Source organism: Actinia tenebrosa, unplaced genomic scaffold (genome assembly GCF_029948245.1).
Source record: "Actinia tenebrosa isolate PJP-AT-01 unplaced genomic scaffold, QUT_ActTen_1.0 PGA_scaffold10__47_contigs__length_13832649, whole genome shotgun sequence".
In the NCBI taxonomy this organism is placed as follows: Eukaryota; Metazoa; Cnidaria; class Anthozoa; order Actiniaria; family Actiniidae; genus Actinia; species Actinia tenebrosa.
The window spans coordinates 4,264,899-4,286,450 of record NW_028292570.1 but is presented as its reverse complement, the minus strand read 5'-3'; the positions used below and the strand labels follow the sequence as shown (position 1 = coordinate 4,286,450).

Sequence of the window (21,552 nt, the reverse complement as noted above, 5' to 3'; positions counted from 1 at the left end):
AACAAAGCAGGGAAATACAATTTACGCGAAGAAAAGCTAAAACAATTCTTCGCTTTTTTATGTTTTCAGTAAAACAATTGAGTTTCCATCAGGAGAATGCAAAGTAAGGAATCTTGTTTTCTAGCTCATACGCATTTTAAAAGTTAACTTCCTTGGCTCCCAGTTGAAAGTGTAGTATTCATACTAAGCTTTCCCGAGTGGCGCTTAATAGACTTAAAAATTGTTCATTGAGAACACATGACTTTTTGAGTAAAAATATATATAGCAAAATCTAAACCATATCTACACAAAGGAATCCTTTTTCGACTTTGTAAGGATCCTAATATTAAGTAACGTTTTTTTCTCAGTTCAATTTGCGGTTTCCATAACCAGTTTCAACGAGAGGCGCTTAACGAGACCAAAAAAATTGTTCATTGAGAACAAAACACTTTTTGACAAAAAAATATGTATAGCGAAATTTGAACTATCTAGACAAATATGGATCGATCAGAATAATGTTTTGATCCCCTTTACGAAGTAACTCGATATAAAACATTTAGGACTCTGTAGTTGCTTACAAAGGTGCAAACACTCTTTTTTCATTGAAGCTTTGCCTCAATGTCTATAAAACGCTTTTTTTGTCATGTTTTTGTTAAGTTGTTTGCTTTGAAGCCGTCCTGGAGATGCTTGACAATGTAGGAGGGTTAGTTTTTTTTTTGCGACGTCTACTAAATACTGTTGTTGCTACGTTGAATCGTATGGCCATATTTTAAAACTGCTGACTAGTGACTGAAAAAAGAACTGCAGTGCTGTGAAGAGGCATGGTCTTTTCGCTAGCTCTATCTATAACTCTCTTCTCTTCTCTTTTTTATCTTTTGATTTTTGTACCAAAATTACAAAATTACACATACTAAACAACAAAAATACAGAAAATTGGTACAAGCCAGCTGTAGTAGCCATAGGCTAAACGAGACAATTGGCAAATTATTCTCTTCTCTTCTCTAGTTCTTTTCTCTTCTCTTTTCTTATATATATTACAGTGAATTTCTCTCGAAGCAAGCTAGCGTACGTATACATTATTATAAACAGTTCAGGTTTAAAGCGTATGGATTCCCAGTGCAATAATCAAGCAGATGTCGATAGGATGAATGACGTGTTTTGACAGTCGCATACTGTCCAGCAGCGATAAACGAATTCTTTAGCCAAGAACGCAGTAATGATTCACTCGGTTCACAGTTCACAGTAGAAAAAGCTATGTAATTCGAAAAGCAAAGCATTACCCCCAGTCGATATAATGGATGGTATCATGATAAAGGAACGGATATCAGGCCGTGAATAACACATACAACGATTTTCTCTTCACTTCTCTCTTCAAAGCATAAGGCAGACATGAATAAAAGTAAATATGGAGGGGAGGGGAGGGAGGGGGATGTTTCATTTGAATTTCGATTGGATCCAATTTTCGTACCCATTTTTAACATCTTAAAGGAAAAATAAGTGACAAAAGCATTTGACGTTTCGACCACAACCTCATTTTTAATCTCAAAATACATCAAAACTGGAAAAGGCAAAAACTAAGTTTTCTAATTATTTTTTCTTTTGACTGAAGCATTTTTTCGCGAGAGAGCACGTGTATTTATAGACAGTTTTGTCTTGTCCGTCTATAGAAAGTAGGCTTCTTTGATAGGAACACATATAAAGAAATCTAAAGATTGCATGAACCTATGAATAACAACAAATATTATATATAATTTAAACTGGCGTCAAGAAATCGCAAGCGCCGACTAAAACTTCATTTTTAGTTTCATCTGTCGACTCTAACATAGAACATGCAAATAATGAACTATTGAAATATTTTTCAATAAATTTTGAATTATTTTTCATCAAATAACGAAATATTTTTTGACGTACTGTAGATTTGGAAAAAACCGTTCTGTTGGGTAACACGTAACGCACATCTACCTTATTGTGAATTATAAAATAACTGTTATGAATGTCACGTTCTGATTGGTTGGGAGCGCGTGCTTTATGAGAGCACATTGCACGCGCGCGCACTTTCCGTTGCGTCATTCCTATCTATTATTGTAATTTGTATTTTATGAAAGAAATAAAAAACTTGCTTGCTGTGCTGTGTGCAGTCATAAAGCACCTGGGAATTGGCAGAAAACTCGATAAGCGTCCAGAAGCACTCTGCTACGTGTCGTTCTTCTCCTAACACTTCTCTCGTGTTCTGCCAACCCCCGCGTGCTTTACGACTGCGCACAGCACGCGCGAGTGTTTTCTATTTCGTCATGACAAAATTTGTTGTTGTCTTGGAAGCACGGGTGGCTTAACGGTGCGCTCACCTCTCACCAAGGCGCCCAGGGTTCGATTCTTAGTCTCGTTGTCGTATGTGAGTAGAGTTGCTTGCTGGTTCTCTCCTGTACTTCTTGGTTTTTCACCGGTTTTCTCTCCCGCAAAAACCACAATTCGGCACTCCAATGGGCAGTTAACGGTCACGTGTCTGTACTGGTGAGCAAAATTTTATTAATTTATATTAAATTGGTGATTCTTCTTAGTTACTTGTAAAGAACTGAATGAAACGATGTGTATCCAGTGTGTTACGAAATGCAGTTTTATTATACGATCTCTCGAAACAGGTTGTAGAAAGTTTGTTTGCTCTCCAGTATAGTTCACCCATGGGAATCAAGATGTTCATTCATTTGCTCTCAGTGAATTAATCAGCACGTGATTACTGAGCTGTAAAAAGCCTATTCATGCTTACAATCGCCTAAACCGGGGACCGAAATCAGTAGATGAAGATCTAGAAATATCACAGTTTGTCGTTACAACAATATCGCAAATATATAACGTGTGTTGCATCGTATTATCCAGCTGAGAGATGAAATTTGTTTCACCCAATCACAGCGTGTTTGGGTCGCCGGTTCTCATTCCCAGGCTACTGCGACCAAAATTTTGCTTGGCTCTTGTATAGCGCATTTATACAACGTCTCAATGCGCTTTACATTTTTGTGATCAGTGGAGGACTTTACGAGCTGCATATTAATTAGTTAGCAGATTGATTTGATATTTATTAGACAGCAGTCCTGAAAATCTCATCTTTTGTCGAGCCATTTTGGCGCCAAATGGTCCAAGTGTTGTATTATATATTCATTCAAAAGCCACCGTGGTGGGTATGTGCAGTTTTTTAGCCATGTTTGTGTAAATAACTTCTTATGGCCCATGATAATTTTATTAACCTCTGCGAGTGAGGCGTAGATCGGTTCTTATTGGCTGAAAGCACAATCTACCAGCTTAGATTTTGCACGGCCTTTTTCATTGGTTGGGGCATGTTAATAGGAAGTATTACAGATGTGTAATTTCATGGTCGCCTTTGTCGTTGTTTATAAACGATAATTCATTATTACGTCACTATAACAAAAACATTTTGCGCATCAAAGATGCGCAGAGGTTGGTAATGCAACTAGTTTGGCTCCTCAACGCAGCAGCGTTGGACGAGAAGCTGCATAATGTTGGTTCTTTTGACGTTGTGCCTTTAGGATTCGGTTGTTTACAATATACATTATAGTCAAAACGTTTTGTAATGGTTCGCGCTTCGTTAACTTTGCCCAGTTTGGATCTCTTAGTAATAAAGCTTTATGATTTAGCTATACTCATGTTTAACTGAATGTATTTTCTAAAGCGTTTCGAGTTCTGAAAGAAATAGTGAAGGAATAATACTCGAGAAAATGGTACCTCGCCTTCTACTCTGTTCTTATGATAAGAATGTTTTTTAATAGATTGCAGTCCTTATCATTTTATTGGTAGAGCGCGCAAATTATAAAATGCGGCATGTGACATTCGACGAAGATCTCGCCTTCTACTCTGTTCTTATGATAAGAATGTTTTTTAATAGATTGCGGTCCTTATCATTTCATTGGTAGAGAACGCAAATTATAAAATGCCGCACGTGACGTTCAACGAAGATCTCGCCTTCTACTCTGTTCTTATGATAAGAATGTTTTTTAATAGATTGCGGTCCTTATCATTTCATTGGTAGAGAACGCAAATTATAAAATGCCGCACGTGTCGTTCAACGAAGATCTCGCCTTCTACTCTGTTCTTATGATAAGAATGTTTTTTAATAGATTGCGGTCCTTATCATTTCATTGGTAGAGAACGCAAATTATAAAATGCCGCACGTGACGTTCAACGAAGATCTCGCCTTCTACTCTGTTCTTATGATAAGAATGTTTTTTAATAGATTGCGGTCCTTATCATTTCATTGGTAGAGCGCGCAAATTATAAAATGCGGCACGCGACGTTCCAACGAAGATCGCAGCAACGAACGTCATCGTGCGGATACTTGTGCGCACCTTGCGCAAGACTCTTTAAGGAATTTGTTGAGACATGAGACAAATAGACATAACGTGTAACCTCATCAAATATCCTGCTGGGCTATCCATTACAAATTAACTGTTATAAATCTCTTGTTATGATTGGTTGAGAGCGCAGCGTGCTTTATGAGAGCACACAGTTCGCGCGCGCACTTTCAGTTGCGTTATTTCTATCTAAAATAACGGTTATTGTAATTTGTATTTTGCGAAAGAAATAAAAAAACTTGCTTGCTGTGCTGTGCTGTGTGGAGTTATAAAGAATTTTTAGGGATTGGCAGAACACTCGAGAAAGTTCGAGGAGCACTCTGCTACGCGTTGAGCTTCTCCTTACACTTCTTTCGTGTTCCGCTTCACGCCGTGCTTCTTCCTCTAACACTTCTCTGGCGTTCTACCAACCCCCGCATGCTTTATAACTACACACAGCACGCACGCGCGTTTTCTATTATCACTAAAACTGAGGTGATTATTTGAAAGAAAATATAAAGCATCAGTTTAATTCTAAAATCTTTATTTCTTTTGTATATTGACAGTAGCACAGTATTCCTGTACTTGTTGCCATATTTTATCAAAGGCGGTATCCCTGTCCAAATTTATCGAAGAGACTGGGTACTAAATCCCATAACGAGGCCAGAAACGGAATAGCTTTGAGGGGAATGTGAATAATTCCAAACAAAGAGGTCCGGAAGGCATTTATCATACCGCTAAGGAATCGTATAATGACATAAGGTTATAAATAAACCTATCGATAAAGCAATTAGACATTTCAACGAGTGGTGATGTTTCTGTTGACTCGACTTCACTAATCACGCATTTTTATCGCTAAAGTAGATGAATGTTATTTATCGTCACTTCATTGTTTCCGGTTTTTTGGTAAAACAGTGCGCAAATTCTCGAGGCTAATTCAGACGTTTATCAGCACCATGTTTCAAAAGAAATGAAAGGCCCTATATATCTATATACAGGAAGAATTTGTTCACGTTTCCTCGTGAAATCCATTCAAGTGTCAAGAAGATTGACATGGAACCCATTGAACTGTTAGCATGATATTGAATTATTGAGAGATTAGACACCCTTACCCGATGCATGAGGTCTTGTCCAGCTGAGATAATGTATTATTCTAACCCCAAGTGAAAGGCTTCGATAAGAACTGAATAGATTTAGAGAAAACCTCATTGCTAAGGATAAAATTGATGAAGATCCGACTCTGAAGCTTAAGGAGCTTAGAGTGATTACATGTTCGCTTCCACCAGCTTGTGCGCTGGTACTCTCAAAGATACTTTTTTGTAATTAATGCTTTCTGCAAACCTATTAAAAGTAGATCAACGTGTTGCAATTGTACTCGACAACAGAAAGCTTGGCACGGTTTAACGAGAATAACCTGTGTTAATGAATGGTAACGTTAGAAGAAGAAAAAGAACAAATTGTTTTTAAATGGATGTCAACTGTAGAAGCAATTGTTAGTCATTGTTGTGAAAAGAAAGAAAAGTGATGGGATGGATGGATGGATGGATGGATGGATGGATGGATGGATGGATGGATGGATGGATGGATGGATGGATGGATGGATGGATGGATGGATGGATGGATGGATGGATGGATGGATGGATGGAAGACAAACAGCAAGAACGCAAAGAAAACTATGAAAGTTTGTATATTTTAGAAATCAAAAAAGCAAAAGCAGACACCAAATACAATATATATCGTAAGTATACAAAATATATTAGAGCTATTAATTCAGCTGCGGGGTAAAATTAGTCCAAAATTCAAAGCGTTTGTATTGTTGAAGTTGTGCATTCTTTACTTTACCGATGGTATTTGCGAATATTTAGACACTGATACGAGGCTAACCCTGAGTAAATGAGTCTGCAATAGAGGAACACCACTGTAATTATAATTTATCAAACTCATTAATAATTCATGGGGAAAACACAATAGAAATCACGACAGTGAAGAGTTCTGTAAATCAGATACAGAATCGTGTTCATTTGCATAAACTTTAACTTAGATTTACTTCACTTTCACTTTTATCTTGAAAATTTTAGCGAAACACAAAGGAACTAACCTAGACGTTTGATAAGCAATCTACAGTATTCGTGTCCGTGTTGTATCCGATATACAAACTCTCGGCCACTCATACTGTATATATTACTTGTAGCTCGAAAATGCCTATTACTGTCTACGAATGTCTTTTTTTTAGTTGCTGGGATTTGCTAATCAAAATGTTAAAACGCACCTTTTTTTTTTTTTTCCTAAAAAGATTGCTTTATTATTGAAGATTCAAATCTAAATTAAAATCTAAAAAAAAAAAAAAAAAAAAAAAAAAAATCTAAAAAATTGAATAAAAAAAAGAAAAATTTTTTTTAACCCACCAAAAAAAATTCAAAAAAATCGATTCAACTTTGCCATACCCCCGAGACATCCGCAGAGCTGAGGCGTCGTATGGACTTCGGACCTGACGGCAATTAAATCCTTCTGCCCTTGGGTGTACGAATTACGCAAGAAAATGTTCTAGCCGAAGCATCAGGGGAGAGACCAGCCGGGCCCCAGACCATATCGGCTAATCCCTTGCATCTCTGCCACGCACGGAATCGGTTGAAAGTATAATGTTAAAAAGTCTAGTCTATTCGGTGCATTGTTTTCACAGCTATTGTTATGCTGATTCACCTTGAAATGTGGTCCAGCGGATAAATTCGTTGTCGTTCAAGACATTGAGTCAAGCTCGTCTGAGGAGGGTTAGCACTTGGATGGGTGACCTAAACATTATACCTACTCACGCTTTTGCTCTTTTTTTATTTTATTTATTTATTTATTTTTATGATTTTTAAAATAATAAAATATAAAATAGTGAAACTTTTCTATTTTTGAGTAACCTATTCCTGTCTACCCAAATCCGTCAAATTGAAATCTAGCAGAGGAAAGTCCCTAAAAATATAATTGGAACTCCCGGCCATTCACGGGAAGCACGGGTGGCGTGCGCTGTTAATGCGCCACCTCTCACCAATGCGGCCTGAGTCGAGTCCTGCCGATCTCGATGTCGTATGTGAGTAGAATTGTTTGTTGGTTCTCTCCTGTGTTTCGAGGGTTTTTCTCCGGGTTCTCCGGTTTTCCTCCCCCCTCAAAAATCAACTTCTAAATTCTAATTCGATCTTTGGGCTTTCTTCACTTAGTTTGGAGCCTAGCTCTGTTGTGATTGTCCCACGCTGTGATACGACAGCGAAAAGCTTTGTAGATTTAGATTTAGTATTTTCATATTAGAGGAGTGTGTACTAAGTGTTCTTTACCATTCTCTCCTCCCTTAGAGTGGTTTTCATAAACCCGTGAAATAAATGTTAGCGTAATAAACATTAATACAAACTAGTACTAGTACTCATTAGACTTTAAACAACGAAGTAATAAAAAACAGTCAATTATAAACCTTCACTGCTATACTTAGTTGTCTCACTAATAACCGCTATTACACATTAATATGTGTTAATAGAAGTTAATAGCTAAATTTTGTTCCACGGGTTTATGAAAGTCACCCTATAAACCAACTGTAACGTCATAGCGAAATAGGGCAATTAAGGGGGCTCGTACTCTCGAGGGAAGAAGGAGACACAGGCAACAAAAAGAGAATTAGGTTACCTAATACTACATAATGTCGTAGATTTCGGTCATATGATCATAATTGGTTTGGTATTTGAGTTACTTCTTGCGAGAGGAACAAACAAAGAACCCATAAAAAAATCAATAATAATAATTTCTTAATTAATTATCATTTAATTAATCATCCCTTAATTAATTATCACTTCATTAATTACCACTTCATTAATTATCACTTCATTAATCATATTCTTTTTGTAATCACTACCAAATCCAGCAATCGGATTGGTTCACAAATCGCATTCTTAGGAGCTCTTAATCAAATCCTAAAAAATAATTTTTTTAAACAATAAAATAAAACAAAATAAAACAACAAAATCAACAACAAAAATTTTTTTAGACTTTTTTTTTGTTCGCATTTAGTTCTTCTACTACATTAAATTGATTATTCTGCACTCTTTATTGTGTCTTTTTCTTGTGTATGATTACAAAAAGGATATGATTAAGCGGTAATTGAACTTCGTGTCGTTCAATTTTGGTCTGAAATCAAACGCGTTTGATTTCAGACCAAATTGCACTCCACTCAGTTCAATTACCATCATTAATTATCACTTTATTAATTATCACTTTACAAACTGATCAATTTGAAAGACGCAATAGAGCTCGTATGCAGTAAAACCGTAAAATAAAAACAGAGTTTATACTGACAAACAGTAGCTGTACTTGAAGCGTTTTGGAGTGGTTTTCAAAAACCCGTGGAACAAAGTGTAATAACTAAGGTGTAATAAATTGTAATACACCGAAAACACACACACAAAAAAAAAAGAAAATGCGGACAGTAAAGTGTAATAAAGTGTAATACGCTAAAGTGTATTTCACGGGTTTTTGAAAACCACTCTATGTAGTTTCACATTTGAAAATTTTGTATGTCCTTGGGTTTCTTAGTGATATACAGGCTTCGCACCATCACGTGATGGCAGCCATGACAGGGGGCACAACAATAGTCTTTTTCACCTGGGAAACTGAATTCTTTCTCATGTAAATCAAATAAGACCAGAATCAATAGTCCTTTTGCAACAAACAGTCACGTGCTGATATATGACTTTGATAACGAATCAATGCAGTTCAAGGTCCCTTGAGCAAGACTCTCTGCTCGGGATGGCAAACAAACTTAAACTGCTTCATATCTTGAAATCGGAAGGGGAAAAAAGTATTTTGAAAAGGTTTTGGATATGACATTAGTAATCCAGCAAAAAATCTTTAAATAAAGGAAGACCAAATTTTTTTGCCAATCACGAGTCAGTCTATTGCAAAAGGCCTATTGCTCCTGCCTCCTGTCATGGCTGCCATCACGTGATGGTGCAAAGCTTCTTTTGATGAATTATGGTAGTATTTGGTAAAATTTTATTTAACCTTTTTTATAAAAACCTTAAAGAATAAAATAGAACCAACATGCAACTCTATCGCTTGGAATACAAAATGGGGAAGTAGGTCCGGTGTCCTCTCCTCTCACCACTTGTGTCTTAGGTTCGATTCCTGGACTCGGCATCACGTGCAAGTAGAGTTTGTTAGCTAGGTCTCTCCCTAAATAGACCTCCTTGGCTCTGGAGCGCTCGAGCGTAATGTTGTCCCATTTCAGACCCCGTGTCATTCCCTTGAGAATAATATTCTTTGTTTGAGTTGTATCCATATTCATGTGTCTTCTCATGCGCAACCGAGCGCAAACCTTAAACAAAGAAATGATACTCTAGGGAATGACACGTGGTCTGAAATGGGACAACATTACGTCAGAGCCGAGGAGGTTTATTTTCTTTTTCCCGAGTTCTTCGGCTTTCCTCCCTCCGTTAGATGGCCAATTCGATTAATTGTGTCCTGACTTGTTGTATCAGAATATCGATACAGTCGACATCAAATGTCAGGGCTTATGATAACGTGCGTAACGCTCAAGCGCATATCCCTAGTGTTTGTATCCTTTTCTGTGAAATAAAAGAAAGAAAATATCAGCTTATAATTCACTAACATAAAAAATACACATCTTATCACTGCAACTATTAATGTTAAGCCCCAGAGTTGGAGAGGAAGGATTGGAGAGAAAAGGGGATAAGAATAATTTACTGCACTGTTTTACCCAACTCAAATAGCGAATCGTCTCCTTTACAGTTCCCTGCGCCATCTTGAAAGGTAGCCTGCCTTTGTATCGAAGCGAGACGTTGGTGAGCTTGCAATCAACTATGTTACAATGATAGAGAACTTTTTTTAACACCTTGGACAATTATTCACATGACTCTATCATGGCTGCCTTTCAAGATGGCGCAGGGAACTGTGAAGGGGACTATTTGACACAATAGATCCTTTCAGCTCAACGTAATGTTTCCCCCTTACAGACCACGAGTCACTCCCTTGAGCATTGATCAGTTCTTTGTTTAACGGTTGCGCATGAATAGACACATGGATATGGATAAGACGTAACAAAGGATCTTATTCTCAAGAAAATAACACGTGTCTGTAATGGAAAAACATGACACCCAAGTTAAAAGGATCTATTCCTAATTTTAATCGCATTAAGGATATGAAATATTTTAAATTAATAAAGGTATACAGTTGCATTTGGGAGAAAGCACAGCTAGCCTAGCATGGTTTACAAATATAGTTTATTAACTACAAAACCTGAAAAGCATTCTCAATATTGGAGCAAAACTTGGTGCAGGTTAAAGAAGTGACAAAATGTTTTAATAAATAGTCAGAATTCTATATTTCTCAATTTCCTTTACCTGTATTTTCTATATTTTATTGTTATTTTTTAATTGAAAAAAAAATTTTTGCGAAGAAAAATTCAAAAATGTCAAAGAAAAAAGAATAGAAGTGAAAAGCTATAGTAAAGAAAGAAAAGAGAAAAGAGAAAAAGGAAAAACTGGAAAAAGGAAAAAGAAAAAAAGAAAAAGAAAGAAAGGAAAAAAGGAAAGGAAAGGACGAAAGGAATATAAAAAAAGGAAAGAATAAGAAAAGAATGAAAAACGAAAATACAAAAAAAAAATCAATAAAAAATGAAATGAAACAAAAAGTCGAAAGAAATTCAAAAGCACATGTTTTTTATAATTTAATTCACTTTTTTCATTTTTTAACCTTCCAACAATCTCAATATTTTCTAAACGCTGTTTCGTTCACCTGTTGAAAGTTTCCTTCATGGATCGATAACCTTTTGTAAACAATTAAATACGATATTGATTACACCTATAATCACAAGACAACGTTTCTGGAAACATTTATTTAAAATTACTTATAGCTGCCCTAAGGTTAACTAAAACTAATTATAAGACGCTATGGAATTGCGATTTGTATCTTTTTAATTCAAAGTTTAAGTAGCTTACTCGAAATGAAAGATTTGAAATGATATAAATGCTCAGCAGTAATCTTAGGGTGAATGTTACGTCATGGCCGCCATGTTGGTTGACTTGTATCAAAATATTTAGTCTATTTTATTTATTTTTATTCTTTTACTCATAAATCATCATGACAGTCTTGTCTTTTTTCCTCTAATTCTCTCTTATTCGTATTCAACGCTGCATAATTTTGAAGGATATTCATACATGTTTCTATAATGTCTGGCTTGAAAGAAAGAGCAAATCAGCTGCAAACGTGCCAAAGACTTACCAGGTATTCTGACTAGGCTTATTCTAGGCAGCTTGGCAAAAGGATTTGTTTAGATTTTAAATGTTGAATTCCTTATTATACTATATAGATAAATTTATATTTATAATTTGTTATAACTTTAACTCAAATTGTGATTTGGTGTATATATGTATATATTTCAGTCAGTCTATATAGACCATATATAAATTATGGATTAGAATATTGAATATACATAGAGAAAGAGCTGTGAGACAGAGAGAGGGAGAGATAGAGAGAGAGGGAGAGAGAGAAAGAGAGAGAGAGAGAGAGAGAGAGAGAGAGAGAGAGAGAGAGAGACTCGAGGAAGGAAGAAGCAAAGCAGCCAAAAATAACTTTCAAAACATGCTCTCCTCAACGAGTCTGAGAAAAAATTAAATACCCCACTAGCAGCTATCACGAAACACCACGTTCATTATAACCCTTGGGTCATATGAATCTATACAAAAAGAATCAATAAGAAAAAGACTCGGTGTTTTGGCTTCGCTGATTTTTTTCTTTTTCTTTTTTTTTTTTTTTTTTTTTTTTTTTTTTTTTTTTTTTTTTTTTTTTTTTTTTTTTTTTTTTCTTTTTCTTTATTAACTCAGAAAAAAGTTTTTGTACAGGAAGAAATACATGCGACTGACATAAATAAACTAATGGCAACCAGATATTCACTACTTCCTAAAAGCCTTAATGACCATTATGTACTGAGTATGTATCTGAGTAGAACTAGAATCTCTATCTAACAACCAGTTGTCAAAGTCCCAAAAAGTGTACTAATTAATACATCTATTAAGCGACCAACCTCTATTAAGCGGGCTATTGTCAAAGCCCCAAAAAGTGTTTTGCACTAATTTATACCTCTATTAAGCGACCAACCTCTATTAAGCGACCACCTGATGACAATTTCCCCAGAGTAAGCACTTGTAACACAAGTTCTACTTTGATTACGAATGAAGAATTTTTCACCTGGTACGAACTAATGTAGTCTCCCCCACAGCCGCTTTCAGTGTCGTCACGCAACGCTTTCTCCCAAGCGTTGCGTGACGACACTGACAGCGGCTGTGGGGGAGACTAGAACTAATGCCGCGCCAAAACAATAATCTGGCCTTAAGCTTTTGAATAAGGAATGCAGTACTAGCTTTTTTTATATTAATTTCTTTCAATATCGAAAAGAGTAACCAAATGTTTTACTAGTATGTCTGTGGAAGATCCAGAAGGCATTAATGAGCATCAAATAATTAAGGCAAAACGCACATTTTTTCATTAAATTCAAGTGGGAGACTTCGTTTATTAGGCGTCGCAAATGATACTTGTTCAACAATATCTTGAGGGGGGACTCTTAAAATTAGCAAAACAAAATCACGCCGTGGTTAATGTGTCTGGACCACCTTTGAATTCAGTGTGTTTCCTGTTATGTTTGAATCAAAGTTATAGCGAAGATGGCTTCTCTTCTTTTAATTCTCTTCTCTTCTCTTCTCTTCTCTTCTCTTCTCTTCTCTTCTCTTCTCTTCTCTTCTCTTCTCTTCTCTATAATATTATAAGTATTAACAAGAGAATATGAAGTAGTTATTTTCTCTTGGTATTACATTACTTAACTTAAGCAAAGCTCTGTATTTGGATTGCCTAATCCATAGAAAAACCTCTAAAGAAATGTCATGGACAGACATGATAGATAGATAACACCTTTATTTATCCAGGGTATTCCCTTCATTTACTATAGATGTAACTGTTATCAATGGCAGTCCTTATACAAATATAATTTAAATGATTTATATGATACTAATATACAATACTAATACTAAAATATTAAAATATTGACTGCTAATAAGACTGCTAATATTTATAATATGTATATTTATATATGTATATAAATTCTTACGCCACCTCAAAAATTTTAAACGCTTATAATGCATATGTGCTTGTATTGATGGTTTTCAACCATTCCCAAGAGAATGAAATAACAAAAGACACGGCGGCCATGTTGAAGGACATAACAAAAGAATTCATTGACAATTCTTTTGTTAAGTTCCTCCAACATGGCCGCCGTGAAAACCATCAATAGAAAACGATGAGATAATGATCACTTAATGTATAAATGTCGCGTCTCAGTAGCAAGATGTTCTAGGATACTTTATGTGGCTTTGTAGCAGCTGATTTGCTCCTTGTATACGTACTATACTATTTACTTTCCGAGGAAATACTCAACAAAATATATTTGTCTGTATATAACAATTTCTTTAGTTTTTAGCCCCGTTTACGCTGGCGATTTTTGCGGCGATTTTTGCGGCGATTTTTGCGGCGATTTTTGCGGCGATTTTTGCGGCGATTTTTGCGGCGATTTTTGCTGCAATTTTCGGAAATATGAAATCTTTTGTCTCATCCTTCAAAAGAGACATTCGTCTAGGAAAATCTTGGTATCCTGAAAAAAACTTTACAAGTAAATTCTTCACCATTATTTATTATTTTAAAAAAATCGCACAAAAAGAAAAAAAAAAATTGCAGCAAAAATCGATAGTGTAAACGGGGCTTTAAAGATTTAGTACTTACATACACATGTATATACATATATATTTTAACAAAGAGTTTTTGAACTTTTGCTTCTGTATAAATGTGTGGTTATATTATAAATAGAGGATTTATAAAATTTGTGGGGAGAAAATAGATACAAAAAAATGTCATTGAAGACTTTTTTAAGATTGCATTTATTTCAATTATTAATACAGTGTTAATACAGTAATTCCTATCTAGTTAACATATTATTAAAGAATGAGAAAGTCCTAGAACAACTTAAGGCAATTTCAAGTTTCAAAGTTATTCACACACAATAAATACAATTATAATTACAAAATTAAATTAGATGTTATATATATGTATATATATACACACTTGATTGCAGAAAGGTTGTAGTATACATTTATACAAATACCTAATTTATTCAGTATTTTTAATGATATCATAATGCAATCAAGTGTATATATATATATATATATGATAAATAAGTAGACAAAAATATTATATGTGTGTGGCTGTTGAAGTAGTATAAACTTTCGAGTCAACAGCCACTATAATTTAACACAATAATTTTGTGAAAGCATAAACCATGCAGAAAGTGGACTAAAAACTGGGTTTGTTTTTCTTAATGGCCAAGCAAGTTGAGAAAACAATAATTGATAAGATATTAATAACTATTGGTAAACCACTAATAATGATGAAGGAAAAAATACACTAATATAATTATATACTATTAAACTAATTATTTTACTCATGTACGTGAACTAGAAATAATTTTAATTGTCATCAACAATAGTGATTACCTGAAATGGGAATGCGGTAAATAGTCATTTTCTTTTTGGTATTGATCGGAACGGACTTGAAAAAGGTCATGTTGACAAATTTAATCTAAACCCGATGCTGTATTCAGATGTCGGTTTGAACGACATGCATGTCTTTTCGTCGTATGTAAACTTCTCGTTGAGTTTGTTGAGCCAAACATTTGATTTTAAGTTATAAGAATTTCGTGAACAAGTAAGCAACATCAATATTTTTTTTTAATTTTGAATTCCAAGAACTGGATCAACAGCTTATTTATCTTATTTATTTATTTCGAAAAGGTTGCATGTTGCATGTTGCATGTTGCATGTTGCATGTTGCATGTTGCATGTTGCATGTTGCATGTTGCATGTTGCATGTTGCATGTTGCATGTTGCATGTTGCATGTTGCATGTTGCATGTTGCATGTTGCATGTTGCATGTTGCTTACTAAGCTCGAAATGTATTATGTTCATATGTAATTAATTACAGAAGAAAAAATACCGGAAATGTTCATATCGTTGTGGTATTCACATTGTCCATAGTGCAATTCGGGCTTGGAATGCAAAATGCAACATGCAGCATGTAACATGCAAGGAAATCATCGCCAACCTTTCTTAAAATACCTTTATACCAAAAACAGTTCAAGGATCCTTGAAATTAAAAATATGTAAATGATATTTGACTTTTTAAAGAAAGAGGAAGAGTAGTTATAACTAAGTATCATCAGCTTTTTCTTTTGTTCATTATTTCTTTCTTCTAACATTTAAGTTCATTTTTTCATTTTCTTTCATTTTTCATTTTTCTTTCTTCCTTCGATCATTTTCAGGTAACGCATCAGTTTATTGTTTTTTTCCTCTTTTCTCCAACTCTCTCTCTTTCTTCATCTAAAAGCCCTGTTACACAATGAAACTGTAAGCTGCAACTTGTGTGCAACAGCGTTGCAAGAAGCGTTTTAAGAGGGTGTTACACGGCGCAATAATTTCGTCAAACCATGCACTATCATCTGTCATGTCTATATAGCCTGCTCGCTGCTTGCGCACAAGTTTCAGCTCTAAAAGTTTCAAAGTGTAGCTTCTCCTTAGCTCATAAGCTCTTTCTTCTATCACTTCATTTCTTTTTTTCTACGGACAGGACTAGTCTCCAATGATTGCACTTGATAACACGATAACTTGACATCAAATAATAATATCTATCACCTATAATATGCATCACGTGCAAGATAAAGTGCATACCATCTGTGAAAATCTTTACAAGAAATTGCAGTAAATTCAGTAAAACGTAGACCTACGAAATTTTGCTCTAATTTGTACAATTTTGTTAGTAACTTTTTCATGGATATAAGGTAGAGTGCAAACAATATATCCTTGAAATAGTACTAACGAATTGGTACAAAATAGCACCAATGAAACAATTGAAAACAAAAGAAACAAATGTGTTTAGTGCAATTTAGTTCTTGTGCTATATTTTACGGATGTATGGTTTGCAGTCTAACATAGTAAAGTACATACCATATACCCGATGAAAAATTAACTAACAAAATCGTACAAATGTACAAAATGTACAAATTAATACATATAACTGAATTGAACTGTCATTACTATGAAACTATCACACACAAAAAACACTTGTGACACAAATGTTAGCAGCCCGTCTTTTTGAAAAAACATTCAGTAAAACTTTGAAATGATTATTATAAAGTTGGGGCGTAAAAGGATTCAAAAAAACTGTAATAGATAGTCAACGTAAGTTATTTCTTTTGAAGCAGCAATGTTACATTTCTGTAACGTTCATTTTTGTAAATTCAGTAGTTAAAAACTGCGATTACTAATCATTAAAAAGTTTTGGGCTTATAAGAAGCCAAAAAATGTAATAAATAGTCTTAACTTATTTCTTTTGCAACAGCAATCTTACCGACATTTTTATAACTTTTTGTGAATAAAATATTTTCAGTCTCCACTGTAATTAGGCATCGAAATGATTCTAGTTTTGGCGAGTTTTTCTCTGAGTAAGCTTTGAATTCTTTCCAATAACTACAAGGAATATGTATTGAATTATAGAAAAAGTTATTCTCTTCTAAGTCTCAATACTACGAAAATATATAAAAAGAAAGATAGGACCTTGTCAAGAGTGACAACCATTTTAAGAAATCCATTTTTCAGCACCACCTCTAGTGACATATCACGGAATCGAAAAAATAAATATTTAACTCTTGATAGTTGAAAACATTTCTAATTTCATAAAAATTGCAAACCCTAAGCTTTGTAATTTCAATAGTAATGCATTTTAATTCAGATATACTTCTCCTACACTTGGGGGGATAAACTCCTATACATTGTTTATTATAACTATCTAATTGGTCATTCTCATCTCTTTCAAAAACGCAACTTATTTGGCTTGAAAAATACATATTGATGTTTTATGAAGCTGTTCTACTGAGAGATGTTGATTGACTATTTCAAAATTGAGCTTGCCTTGAAATATTCCTATTTGTGAATAAAGTATGAATACTGAGTATAAAAGCGAAAGATATAGAGTACGCCTTGGACAGAGATGATTTCTCGCCTTGCCATGAAACGTATTAAATATATCACGTTCCACGATACAAGAATAGATTGATAAACATATACCCCATCAAAGTATGGTTCCCTATCGTGTATTCATTGATATCCACTCTGGTCTTTGAAAACCGAGCGTAACAAACAGTGGATGATACATGTACATCTGCAGTGAAATCCAACAGTGTACGTCTTTAATTTGGTTTTAGGTTCCTCTAAATTCTAAACAGAACAATGGTTTTTCGCTGGGATTGAGTGTTTTGCCGCTTGAAAACAATGTTCTAAAGTAATTCTTTATGTAAAAAAATAGACGGATGAAAAAAGAAGGTGGGAGATATGAAACGTATGGGGGAAAATAAGGTCATTACTTCGTATAAAGGAAGCGGTTTCTTTGTGCCCAAACCTAAGGTAATAAGACATGGTAAGCTTAATGAGGACAAATCGCACTAACTCAGTTTAATAGGATTTGTATATCAGACTAGATCACCGTTTGTATTTGAAATAAAAACTAGCGTTTAGAGATGATATTTTGTTTGGCTATGGAAGCTGAAAATGAGATTATGAGTGAGAAAAACAAACTGGATCATTCGCGAAATGTAACTTAAAAATACCAGAGCTAAGATTGTCTTATTAGGGTCAGAGAAAGTCCCAGAGCGTGAAAACCACTGAGTTTGTACTCGATTGTTTATGTCTGGATTAAGGGAGTAAGGTAGTGGAATTCATACTTCCAAATTATTTGAGAGGAAGCGACCTCAAGAGTTCTCAAAGAGAGGTCGACGCTAATAACCCACATCCGAACAATCTATTTAGTTTTCAAATTAAGCGGCAAAATAGATTCTTCGCATCATTTCTCTTCAAAATTTTCTCTTAATTTCTTTTGTGTAAGATCAGAATACCACTAAAACTCTACGGGAATTTTTTAAGGGCATGCATGCTTTTTACATCAGCTTTTCTTCAGTATTTTTGCTTTGGGATTTTTTTCTTTTCTTCTTTGGAAAGAGAGAATTCATGCGAGAATACAATATAATTTCCGGTGGGAAATTTTTAATAATCTGGTGTAAGCTGTCGTTCAATTAACAGTGAAAATACCGCAATTGGACGAACAATTCTAGGATAATATTGGTAATTTCATTCCAAACGTTTCTAAGAGGTTAATTTTAAAAGGGAAATAGTTTGCTTAAGCAAACACATTCTGAGTCGTGTTGTTGGTAATAAACATTAAGGTAGGGAGAAAAATCTAAAAAAAATTACTTAGGAGAGCTTGCTCGGTTTGTTATGCAGTTTCAGAGACCTCTTCATGCATGAAATTGCACCCTTTTTCCCCTATATATATATAAAAATATCAATCCAATTGAGTTGAATGAAAGACATTTATGTTTCTAGTTTGTGAGCTCAATAATAGTGCCCCATTTGAAGGAACAACACTGTATCGAAAGTGCTATTGATTCAGAATTTCCAATCAAAGAATTTCATATTATGTTTGAAGAAAAAAAAGCAAACATACTTTCATCCCTGGTTTTATATAAATTCGATTCCAATATCTTTATTTAACTCTAGGATAAACACTTAAAAAAAAAAACCTTAATTGTGAGCCAAAAAAAATCCTTAAAGTATTGTCCGGAATGATCCACCCTCAGTCAGTGAAATACCTGGTTCGGTGTAATTCACTCGTTTTTAAGAGAATGGTTTACTTAAATTACGTGTTAGCTTTGCGGTCGCTTTACCCATCTAGTGTATTAGAAAGTCCTTCATCTTAATAGTAAAAAGTCGATGACAGCGATTTCGAGTGAAAGCCAAACAAACGCTAATGTCTTTTTAAGAGGTGATGGCCGGCTCGGAATTTTAGGTCTACACTGCTGTTTGACAAGTTTGCTCGCTGTAATTTCAAACACGTTTTGTCTCATAAACTAAATCTGGCTCTACTCAGTAATCAAACATTGTATAGGTTCAATTTTCTATCCATTTATCATTGGTTATTCTTTATGCAATTTAAGCTGATGCTTATTTGAACTTGGACTTTCAGATGATATCGGACACTGAGAGAATATAAACCTTTGAAAGGAGTTGTATGGCACGAGTCTTAAATCTTTAATTTTACTAGTTCAGAATGAAATGAATATGTCCCTTTGGATTATATCATAAACAAGCGCATCGCGTGAATGCTAAACTGAAGTTTGATTTGTTCCAGAACGAATAGCCTTTAACACTAGGAAACTATAAATCCATCCCTTATGTTCTCTCAGGACCCTTCGAACCACGACGGTTCTATTTTCAAATCTATGCATACAAAGGCAGCATACTAATCAAAGACGACCCCTCAAGCAAGATGCTATGATCTTGAGAGCGCTAAAACAAATCGACAAAAGATTCTAGTTCGGGCATATTACCGCGTAATTGCATTCATGTGTAAAGCAATGGGGTCGAAAATTAGTTAGTAAAGTGTCTGCTCCTGAAGAGATGTTACGAAACAAAACCTCAAAATGGCAAAAAAAAAAACATCCTAAAGCTACTACAATCTTAAATCGTGTTCAATAAAGAGCATTTAGATTCTTTGGTGTTAGGGAAGGTGTTGGGAGTTTGTTTAATTGACGGGGATATAATGCTAGTGTAAAGAGAAAAAAAGTGTGAAAATTTGATGACCGATGTGCGAGAATACAATCATCCCAAGATCTTCCACGTCGGCAAGGATGTCTTTGATTTATTTGATGGGACTCCATCAGTGAACTTGCTATAGCTTTGTGTGGTTATACATCTGTTAACCATAGAATCTTACCTTCATAGATCCTGCTATCCACTAGGAAGAAGAAGTAAAGTGAGTCTGTAGTTGAAGTTTTCACTCTCAAAAGCGTGACACAACTCTTATGGAGGATGGAAACCTTCCTTCGAAGAAGAATGCACCACCTTCAAAAGAACCGCCATCTTTCTTTGAAAAATAAAAAACATCAATTTCTTCCCGTTTTGAGGACATTACCTCTTTCTACTAAATCGTCCAGACACCTCAAAGGTTTGGTTTAAGAATTCCAGTTTGAAACTCAAGTAGATGGAATCAAACTCAGCGTGTGTTTGAAAGAACTGACCAACTTGTATGATTAAAACCCGCTGGGATTCAGGCCTTCGTCCAGCCCCACACCGAGCGCGCGAATAAAGACGACACTAAGTGCCATTCTCACTTTATTTGAACTTGTGTTGTTTATTTTGGAGGTGTTGGTTTTATAAGATTTGGGGACTTTTTCGTTTTGCGTGAAAAGTTCCTTCTGTTGACTTAAGAATTTTGGCAGATGCCGACACATTCAAAAAAGAGCCGCTTTTTTTCCAATTACTGTCTTCGCTTCTTACACAACGCATCTATTGTCCAAGTCTTCTTTTGTTATTTTTCAAGAGTTGATGTTAAATCGATCGCAATAGTTTATTGTATTTCTATCTCCGTCTATTTTGACCTTATTTGTGTTAACGAATTGCTCGGCTGACTGGATTTGGATAATAGTGTCGAATTTATTAGTCCTTGATATTTGCCCTTGGCGAATTTGTACAAATTATGGCGGCTTGGATAATTATTCTTTGAGAATCCGGCTCTTTTGCAAGACCCACGAATCGTTTTATCCTTTCCTGCGCCATCAATTCAACGGAAGATATAATTGGTTGAAAAATAGACCAAAGTTTGTTTTTCGTAGCGTTTGAAATTCAACGTCAAATCAAGGGAAATATAAGTAATAACAGCATACATCTCTAACCCCTTGGTTTTTGGGTGAATATGAACGTTTAGCGCGCGACTCGCTACACACACTCAATATCAGATGATTGGATGAACGTGTAAATGGGTTTGCGTTAAGTTATATTTAGTTCAATATTTTTAAACTTTGGGAGACTGTTAACTCGCTTAGGAGCGCTCTAACACGTACAAACTCATGAATTAACACGAGTTTTCTAACTCATTTGGAGTTTCGAACGGCTTTGCAAAATCGCAAAAAGCCGGCCCCTGAGGCGTAAGCGGCACAGTATTGTGAGTAAACGTTTATCTTCCACATAGATAAGTTGTCTTTCATATTCTGGCTTTCGTCCTTCTTTTAAGTTTAATTAAATGAGTAAATAAGACACGC

At 35.0% G+C, this 21,552-nt stretch overlaps 1 long non-coding RNA gene across 1 annotated transcript; it reads left to right on the top strand.

The window, feature by feature from the left end:
- Positions 1 to 2,327: 2,327 nt before the first annotated feature.
- LOC116301565 (uncharacterized) lies at positions 2,328 to 20,629 on the top strand. The gene is made up of 2 exons (XR_004197752.2): positions 2,328 to 2,490; positions 20,237 to 20,629. It is a non-coding gene; the product is annotated as an uncharacterized LOC116301565 (long non-coding RNA).
- Positions 20,630 to 21,552: the final 923 nt, after the last annotated feature.